Genomic DNA, 10,955 nt, shown 5'->3' with positions numbered 1-10,955 from the left:
GCTGTCCACCTCTCTCCCAAGGTCTCCATTAATGGCGCCCGAGCCTCTGTTTAATGGCGTGGCTATGTCTCACTCGACTGAGATTTAAGAGAGAAAAAAGAAAATCTGAAAGCACGGATCTTGATGTAAGATCCGACGGACCTATATAGCATCTACTGCGACTTATAGCAAGACTGGTGAATATATAAGGACCATTAAAATTTTTTTATCAAAGAAGGGCCTGCCCCTTTCGTTTTTCATTACTGAAAACCACCATAATTCACAAGAAGTTTAGCACAACTCCAGCCTAACACGAAGGACTAAAAGCTACCAGATTGAAATCGCAACATCCCAAGAGGCCAACAAAGGCCAAACATCCGCGCTAGAACCCAACATTTCACAATCGACGACACTATCCACATCCTAAACCGATTATTACATCAAAAGAAACCAGGAAACTAGTCTCCGCGGTGAGCGGCGATGAGCTCTTTCGTGTCCTCAAGACGCTGCTTGAGAACATCCACGGATTCCTCCACCAGCCTTTGGCGCTCGTGGCGGAGCATGTCATTCTCCCCCATAAGTTTCTTCAACAAGGCACTGGTCTCCTCCTGCAAGTCTGCACTTTGGACGATCTTCTCCCTCAGCAGGTCGCGCTCGTCCCGGAGCCTCTCATTGCCCTCCCTTAGTTGCCGAATGATGCTGGTAGCCTGTTCATACGAGGATATCATGTCGTTCTGCAACCTCGCCGAGACAGAGATCTGATCCATCTGGCTATGGACGATCGCATGCATGCGCCTGTAATAGTCGTGGCCTTCCCGCGAGAAATTTTCCCAGGCCGCCGCGGCGCGGCGGGACATCTCTACTGCATTTGTGGCACGGCGGGACATCTCTGCTACTTCCCCAGTGCGGCCAGACCAGTCTGCTGCATCAACGGCGCGGCAGGACCTCCATGCTGCTTCAGTGGCGGTGGGACCTCTGTGCTGCTACTTCCGCACGGCGGGACATGTCGGTTGCTCTCGCAGCGAGGCGGGACATCTCTCGTGCTTCCGCTTCCATGCTCGCCTCTCCCTGGTGGCAATCTCTTGACCCAGAACTCACGCTGGCCATGGCAGACGCAAGGGAAGGATGCTGAATGACTTGTTTGTTTTTGTGGATGAGGAGTTGAGGAGGAATGTGTAGTCATCTTGGCATACTAGTATTTATAACCGAGTACTAATACGCTCCTAAGTGGGAAACCGTTTAGGTTGTGATCGGTGTGAACAGGTTTGCAATTCAATATAGCATGGAGTAATTTGGAATGTGACGAGACGCAAGCTCAAAATTTATTGACATTTCTAGTTTCGAAGTGCGGCACTATTCCCGGATGGAGTACTTCTTTTTCTACTCCCTCCTTTCCGGTTTTATAGGGCTTATCTCAAAATTTTAGTTTTTCCATTTTATAAGGCTCAATTTGGTTGTCCCCAACACATGTTCAGATTCCAAGGTGCATTAAATCATTGCATGCAAGTATTAAGAGAAAATTGACCAATGCATGTACTTTATGCATGCATGCATTGCAATTAATGCATTAAACCTATCTCTCGGGACTTCTCGCACGCACCATCGTGCCACCCACAAAAACTTGTACTCTGAGTTTAGTAGTATGTTATATAGGAAGAGAAGAGGTGCACGCACGCACTCGTCCTCTCACACACGCGTCTGTTTTTCCTCGAAAAGGAGGATGATGACCCCCGGCCTCTGCATCTGGGAGTCACACACGCAAATTATTGAAATATATCGAGTGCAGTGCTTTGATGTGTCGCGTCAACTCATACATCAACGAGAAGTTTGATTATCCTCTCCCTCGCGGACTTAACTGCACCTGCCTTTGGCTGTATGACAGGTTGGCCACACACCTATAGGGCCCACCTGTCATACACGCAAAGGCAGGAGCGTCCCTCCCTCGCCCATGAGTGTGGTGGCTGGCAAGACTAGGAGAAGCTTTCGCTACACGCTCTCCCTCCCGCACGCGGTGGACATGCAGCAGTTCAATCGGTGTTAGATGGCCAGAAGCGTACTGTAGTACTCCTCCAGTGTAGTAGTATTCCATCATTGTTCGACTTCCCGAAGAGGTGAAGAGCCAAGCGCAGCCCAGATGCTCGTGTGGCAGTTTCATGTGTATAGTAGTCTAGGATAGCGTGTACCGTGCCTGTAAGCTTAAAGTCATTGGGGTCGGCTCCATGCTATGCGGCCGTCTCGAAGTTTTTTTTAAAAAATAAAATAGTCTTCTAGCCCTACCCGAAAACTGCCGCGCGTACTGCCCGGGAAAAGCCCCGCCCTCAACTTTTAACTACGCGAAAATAGTTCGAGGTTGTTCGTTCTATATAAATACTGTACTTACTGTATGTTTATTCACCCGTTGGGTTGTTCAATGAATGGAGGGGCGGGGAGCACAAGTGAACAATACTGTAGTACTACTAGTAGTAAGTAGGAGTCGTACAGTAGTCACCTTAAATAGAGAGTTTCTTTTCTTTAATGCCACGTACACTAATTGAAACGCTTGTTGTGGAGAGAAAAAAGATAATCACTCCACTACATAGGGACGCAGGGGCCTGAGCCCTTTCTTTACTAGGGTTGCTCTCTTCATTCTCTCATCCTCTCCAGATATAAACAAGACGACGGTAGCGACATTTTCTCTCTGCTCACCGCTGGTCACAGATCCGGCCGGATCCCTTCGGCCGGTGTGTGTAGAGGACTAAAAGGTGCATCATTCACGCGGTCATCGTCGCCGAGGGAGGAAACCCACAGCTGCCGGAGGGGCCCGATCCTCTACCCGTGCCGTTCTCTCCGACACATGGCCGGCTCGGGAGGTCCTCCGACCCTTCTTCCTTCCTGCCATATTGTCCACAGATCTAACTTGCCGCCGCCGACATCCTGGTGACCCTCAGGTATAAGTTCTTCGAAAGCGGCCTTGCTCTACTGCCTCAGCTCCCCACGTGTCTGCATGTGCATCTTTTTCTACTCCCATCAGCTCTTCCAAAGCCACCTAAATTTTTAGTATTATTAGAGGTAAAGCTACTTCATGCATTCGAATCTAGGGCTTTGTTCAAACAATGAAGAAAGGGGGGAAAGTTGTAGCATGAATCTAGGACTTGATTCAAAGAGGAAATAATATGGTGAAAGTAGTAGAGACCGGATACCCAACCGGTCTCTTGGTTGAGAAGGGAAATAATGGGAAAACGCAGTACAAACTGGATAAGGAACATATCTATTATTGGTTGAAAAAAGGATAGAAAGTGGCGGCTGGTGGAAAAGTCAACAGAGTATGTCCAGGATTAGATTTGCTGCCATCACATAGTAAAAGGTCTCCAGGATTAGATTTGCTGCCCTCACATAGTAAAAGGTCTCGGGATTATATTTGCTTCCCTCACATAGTAAAAGGTCTCCAGGATTAGATTTTCTGCCCTCACATAGTAAAAGGTCTCCAGGATTACATTTGCTGCCCTCACATAGTAAAAGGTCTCCAAGATTAGATTTGCTGCCCTCACATAGTAAATGGCACTCCTGCTGTTTTCCCCAGTATGATAAGTAAGTTGCTCCTTTACGCTGCTGAGTGTCCTGGTGTCCCCACGGTCCCATGCCCTTAAACCAACTCTTTAGCTGTTGTTGATTTACTGTGTCTGGTAAACAAGTAATGCCACCATTAAAGTAACCCCATATTTGAGGAATCTCATTGTTGATTGTAATGCTTTTGGTAACATGAAGCATTGCTGACGTTTTAAAATTTCTACTATCCTTGCGTGATTGCCATGAACATAATTAAGATGCTTCTTTTCATTTTGTATATGTTTCGTATATTCTTATTGACCAGCAACTATTTACTTTCTATCTTTTTGTGCAGATAGGGATATCCATTTCACCTTGTTGCCATTGTGACCTTTTGGTGAACTGCACAAAACTCTTTTTTTTGAATGAGTGTCTTGTGCAGTTCGACTAAAATGTCACGTGGGCAACATCTCTCAATTTTGGTGGAACAACACAAAATGGTGATTGGAGTTTCCAAAATCTCCGTCAAGTTCTGCTGGTAATCTCGTGCAACATTTTTTAGCCTTTGCAAGATGGAGCCGTCACTTTCACCACAATGGCACTTTATTTTAGTGGAACTGCACAAAAGGATAAGAAAATTATAGTTGCACCTTACATGAGCCGGACAACCAACCTTAATGTTCCTCAATTTTAGTGCAACTACTAAAGAAGAACCTGCCAGCTCACAAGAGCAGGTACTTCTTTCTAGCTGAATGATGCAATCTTTGCTTCATTTCAGGTTGAGTTCAAGGAGGACGCTATTAAAGCGAAATCATGCTCTCCTGTCTCCTTTTTTGTGTTGTGCAAACATGCTGTGCAAACAGGAATACTCAACTACAGATGTTGTGAAGGTCAAGAGCATTCGCCAAGTTCTTCGATTGTATGACATGGCTAGCCAAGATGGATTTAATCCCGATATTCACTTTATCAAAAGGCTCTAATGGGTTGGTTCTGAATCTTGCAAGCTGGGAATCAGTGAGATGTGTAGGCATCTTTGTTGTACTTATTATTTGGATCTTATTTGTTGGTTCTGAATCTTGCAAGCTGGGAATCAATGAGATGTGTAGGCATCTTTGTTGTACTTATTATTTGGATCTTATTTGTTGGTTCTGAATCTTGCAAGCTGGGAAACATGGCATGATGATGCAGAGGACAACAACCATAACAAATAGTTCAAACTTGGTAGTATTATCTTAGTGAAACTGCGACAAATGTGTTGATCGTGTGCGTCCTGAGAATAATAATTCTAATTGTTGTGCATGTTGATCCTGTGGCACTGATAGAACGAGCGAATGCATTGCTTCTTTTAAGTACAAATTTCTATTAAAGCTAATTAAATTTAAGTAAAGTGACCACTAACTCCTGTTATTACAGTACCAATACAGACCCGCTCGTGAACCGACGTGTGGCCGAGGGTGCATCTTCTGCCGGGCATGCATCGGACGAGGGAGGGGTAGTAACTGTTATCGCCTGTACACACTCAGCTTTCTGTTGAATCCAGTTCCCCAAGAGCTGAAAAACGAACTGCTGCCGCCGCCTACACACTCGTTCACTCGAAGAGACTCCAATGGCGATCCGAGGGGTGAGCCTGCTGGATATGGACTTCAGCAAGGAGTTCCCCTTTGAGTTTGCAATTTAGTCCTATGGCTGCACCAAGTTGAATGTGATGTACACCAACGATACGGACTCGGTGAAGCTCTGCCTCGCCTCAGTCCTATGGCTGCACCAGGTTCTGGAGCATTCGCCCGTTTCATCGGCAGCGCCAACTGCACCTTCGCTACGGTGGAGAGAAGGAAGAACGCAATGATCCGGCCATCTGGTGCAACATGCTTGTCGACATCCAGAAGCAATACAAGATCATCAGCAACGGGCAGGAGAAGGACTCCGTGGCTGACCTCGCTGAGACCATCATCGACCCCTGATACGCCAACATGAAAGAAGACGACATGAACACGTGGGACGTACCTCTAAATCTAGCCTACATAACCTACGCGGCCAAGGACGCATACGCATGCTACGACATGTACAGGCAGATCTTGGACATGAGGGCATGTCTGCTTCCCGTAACCGACGAGTACACGGACAGCCGCAGCGTCATGATCAAGCGTGCCAGGAAGGTCTAGATGTTGTACTTTATCTGTTTATAAGCACCTTTATCATCTGAGTGTTTCATGCATTAGCCTATGTGTCGTAATTATCTGTTTTGTCCGAAATATTTCTTTTAAGAACCCATTAACCTGATTTCTTTTTTAGTGGCTATTTTCTTATGTATCTAAACTAGTTCACTTGTTCGTAAAAAAACTAGTTCACTCGGCAGCCGTGCTTTGAATCTCCTTCCTCCCAACATATTCCCCTCCTCGGGTGGACCTAGCAGGTCTCTGAATTTTCTCCCACTTTCTTTTTCGATGTAAACTGAGTTTTCTCCCAGTACTTTCCCCTAGAACCAACTCAACTGTCCCACGTCTAGCCTAAAAATAATAATACCCCATGTACTATTAACTCATCAAATTAAAATGATATTTTATTTCGTAAGTTGAAAGTTCTCACAAAATAATAGTAATAACTGTTTATATATAACTTGGCAAGTTAACTCCTAGTGATTACGTACATAAGCTTGCAAAGATTTTACTGACGTGCAATCATGTGTTTATGTTTTTATAACATTTCTCCGTCTAGCCCAACATGATATTATCACCCAGCCCAGCAAGTCCGCGGATTTTGAGAAAAATGCAAATTGGATTTAAACGGGCTGCATAGATGCTACATCATTGTTTCATCCAGCCCACCAAATGGACTAAAAAAACAAATGGACTGACAGCTGGGTCCACGGCCATAGCCTAGTTTTTTTGGGATTTGCCAAGTAAGTCGCTTTGTTAGGCCTGTTGGGCTGCAAATCTTTCAAGACGAGGAGAGCTTTCATTCGGCTGGCCGAGAAAATGGCCCATCAGTAATGAGAAATGGGCTGTACATTTTTAAAACACATCAAACCGGCAATTAGTTTCAAATATCTTTTTTTTCATTTCGAGATTTTAAATTACATTAATTTTTATGCGTGGAGAATTTGTTGGATTTTATATTGATATACATTTATTTTTAAAATCAATTTGAATGCGATTTGAAATTTCAGGATTAAAAACAGTTCGGACCGCACCGAAATATGCAAAATTTCATATAATTTTTTAACCGTGGCCACAATATGGGTTGTAATGCTAACAAAAAGAATATAGGCTCCAAAAAACCTTAAGAATTAGCAAATGGGTTGTATGCTGTTTTCCACAGATTTGAGGCTTTCCTAAAAAAAGGTTGACGCACAAGCAGTGACTGTTGGATGTCCATCGAACGGCCGTCGTGCTTCTTCAATCTCTGCTCTTCCTGCTCCAGCCGCTCAAACAAGCACCGGTGGGAGGACTGCCTGCTCCCTCTTCCCTGCATCCGGCTGTGCTGCCGCGCAGGCCTCACCGCCCTACCGTACTCCCATCGCTGGCCTAGCCATCCCTCTACTCACCCACACCTGCTGTTATTCTCCGGCGACGGCAGACGAACCAGTAAACCCTCATACAGTCGTACTCCCCTCCACGTGGGAAACAACTTCCAAGTCTTCTCTGCCTCCGTGTCGTTCCCTTCCTAGGCCTCGCCATCGTCCACCGTCCTGGTGCTCTCGGCGCGGCCTTGTCAACGTGGTCAACGACCGACATGCATCTGAAGTGGACTGTACGTGGAGAGGCCCACAGCTGGGTCCACTACCGCACACAAGGAATTGCCTCCTTATTACGTGCAAAATAATGATTCCTCCACCTGACATCAGGGACCCACCGAAAGGGCCTCTGTATTTCGCGAAAAAAACGTTACCGCCGCTGACAGCTCGGACCCACTAGCTATATCTTCGCACGCAAGGAAGTGCCTCCTTATTACGCACAAAAAATGAATACTCCCCCTGTTAGCTGGGACCCAGTATAGTGGCAGGCTGACTTGTGGGCCTACTAAGTTGACGGGGACGGAGGGCTTTGTCAAGTTAGTCAATATATGCACGATTCTAGCTCCAGTGACCGTATGATGTCCATCCAACGGCCGTAGTGCTTCTTCGACCTCTAGTCTTCTTCATCCAGCCGCCCAAACCAGCGTTGGTCGTGCCTCGTGCTCCTGCCTCCCGTGGTCGTATGTGATGCGGCGGAGGCCTCACCGCCCCATACTACTCCCACCGCTGGCCAGGCCATCCCTCTACTCACCCACACCCCCTGTTATTCTGCGGCGACGGCAGCCTCACACCGCAGCGAACCAGTAAACCCTCATACTCCTCTATGCGTGGGCATCCACTGCCGCGTCTTCCTGGCTTCGCGTCGTCCCCTTCCTAGGCCTCGCCGTTGTCCACCGCCCTGGTGCTCTCGGCGTGGCGTGGTCAACGTGGTCAAGGAACAGCTTCCATCGGACATGGAATGTATGTGGAGAGGCTGACAGCTGGGTCCACGGCCACAGCAAGGAAGTGCCTCCTTATTACATGCAAAATAATTATTCCTCCACCGGACAGTGGGGACCCACCGGACAGGCCACCGTATTTGGCACAAAACGTTTTCCCCTGACTGCTGGGACCCACCAGCTACACCTTCGCATGCAAGGAAGTGCGCCCATGCAAAAAAACAAAATGATTCGCCCCCCTGACTGCTGGGACCCAGTAGCTACATCTTCGCACGCAAGGAAGTGCGTGACAGTCGGGACCCACCTGGTCGAAGCGTACGTAGCGTTGTCATTCTGGTCGCGAACGTGTACGTACATATATATTGGTCGATGTAGAGGCGCGCATGTGTTGTAGTAGAGGCGCGCACGTGTCGTAGTAGAGGCGCGCACGTGTCGTAGTAGAGGCGCGCACATAGCATGTACACGTATGTACAGCGGCCAAGGTGCAAGAAAGAAAATACGGCCACGTACGTACATATGGGCAGGGTCTCGAATGCCTACTCGCGCATACGTACGGCCAGGGCTCGTGTACATGGCTGGGTCAGAACGGAGAAACAGCTTCGTCGTCGTGTTCATGGGGAGGCCACGGAATGCGTCGTGTTCATGGGGAGGCAACAGAATGCGTCGTGTTCATCGGGAGGCAACGGAATGCGTAGTCGTGTTCATCGGGAGGGCTTGGACGGAACAGGTGATGGAAACGAGGCCTGAACGGGGTCCTGTTGATCGGGAGGGGTCTGGCGTATCGCAAAACGGAGGAAACGGACCTCCTACAGCTGAAACGGGGGTCCTGTTGATCGGGAGGGGTGTGGCGTACCACAAAACGGACGAAACGGACCTCCTACGGTCGTAATGGGGGTCCTGTTGATCGGGAGGGGTGTGTCGTACTGCAAAACGGACGAAACGGACATCCTACGGTCGAAACTAGGGTCCTGCTCATCGGGAGGGGTGTGGCGTACCGTAAAACGGGACTCCACAGGATATTGTTCATCTCCACCGTCGACCTTCTCCAGCCTCCACGGGCTACCGTCGACCTCCTCCAGCCTCCACGGGCTCCTGTTCATCCAGCCTCCACCGCGCACTACTCCACCGGCTACTTGAAAGCACAAGTGCTCCCTAGGTGGTTTTGGTAATTAATGTCAACATATCTCTTGTTGGACTAACACTTTTACCTAGTATGTTTCAGATAAGTTCAACAATGGAGTGGCATGGACTAGAGGATGTGGAACCCCTTCAAGATGCTAAGGACAAATGATTGGCTCAATCTTCAAGATCAAGACTCTACATTTTCTATTTTAGTGATCCAAGATCACATTGAGTCTATAGGAAAAGCCAATACTATCAAGAGGGGATGAGGTGTTCCTTAATGGCTTGCTTGCTCAAAGTGCTTAGTGATATGCTCCAAAAACCCTCAACTACCTTCCCACATCCACATATGACCTAAACCAAAAGTCAAACTCAGCCCCACCGATTCTATCTATCTGGCGCCACCGAGTTTCAAATGTCATAGCCACTGCCACAAACCCTAGCAAATCGGTTTCACCGATAGGGATCCCGGTCTCACCGAGATGTGATTGTAATCTCTTTGTGTATGTCCATTACCAAAATCGGTCTCACCGAGTTTGAGCAATCGGTACTATCGAGATTACAATGCAAACCCTCTGGTTAGCTTATTAACAAAATCGGTCCCACCGAGTTTGTGTAATTGGTCTCACCGAGTTTGCCTGACCAACTCTCTGGTTAGCTTATTACCAAAATCGGTCCCACAAAGTTTGTGTAATCGGTCACACCGAGATTACGTTATGCCCTAACCCTAAGCATATCGACGCGTCCACCTCGATGTGTCGCAGCGAGGAGCGGAACATCGACGTGTCCTCCTCGACTAGTGGCGGCGAGGAACGGAACAGCGACGTCTCGCGTCGCGTCGCAACGAGGAGCCGAATACTGACGCGTCCTCCTCCACTAGTGGCGGCGAGGAACGGAACGGCGACGCATCGCATAGCGGCGAGGAGCGGAACACCGACGCATCCTCCTCGACTAGTGGCGGCGAGGAACGGAACGGCGACGCATGACCGTCCACGCGGTGCAGCGAGGGTCTCCTAGGGCTTGGGAGGGGCGATGCCATGGTGGTCGACGTGAGAGGGAGGGGGAGGAGATAGCGATGAACGTGAACATGAGGGGGAGGAGATAGCGATGTCGTGGGAGGCGCAATATTTATAGCGAGCAATGTCACACCTACGTAAGATATGGACTGAGCTGCACTGACTTAACTACAGGTCCAGTTGCGTCACTGACATGTGGGCCAGACCCCTGTTGGGCCCATATGACAGTGACCCAATGCACCTGCAGTTAAGTAACAGCTACGTGGGCATATTTGTTGGAGTAAATTACGGGGGAGCAAAGGGGTGGAAATATTGCTGGTCACAACGGGTTGGACGAGCGTGGGGGGAGGAGAGTCATGCATGCAGATTTTTTCACACGGGGTGGAGTGGTGGGACCGCCGGAGGGAGAAGGAGAGTTTGGCAGGCATATTGTTTCCACACATGGAGAGGAAAAGATTTGGAGACGAGCGGGCTTCCTGCAGGTATGGGGAACGGTGCATAATAAGTCATCTTGCATGCCGGGCTAGGTATAGTCTCAAGTCATTAAAAACATACACACCCCACACATGTTCATATTTCAAGGTGCACTAAATTATTGCATGCGATGATTAAGGCTGGCCATAATGGTGGTATCTTAGCTGGTATCATGCACATGGGAATAGCAAACATGCTGATGTGGCAAAGAATTAAAGAAGAGAGGGGGTTAGAGTAACTAGTGTTCATGCATGCATTGGTAAACACATTTTTTGTGAAGAACGACAGCACTAGTTGAGTACTTTTGCAGACTTCAAAAACTATTCCACCGCCTCTACTATCTTGCTAAGAGTAGGTGAAAATTTTGAATCGAGCCCTTTAAACTAG

Source organism: Triticum dicoccoides, chromosome 2A (assembly GCF_002162155.2).
Source record: "Triticum dicoccoides isolate Atlit2015 ecotype Zavitan chromosome 2A, WEW_v2.0, whole genome shotgun sequence".
Taxonomy (NCBI): Eukaryota; Viridiplantae; Streptophyta; class Magnoliopsida; order Poales; family Poaceae; genus Triticum; species Triticum dicoccoides.
The sequence above is the reverse complement of the archived record's forward strand: the minus strand, read 5'-3'. Positions refer to the sequence as shown.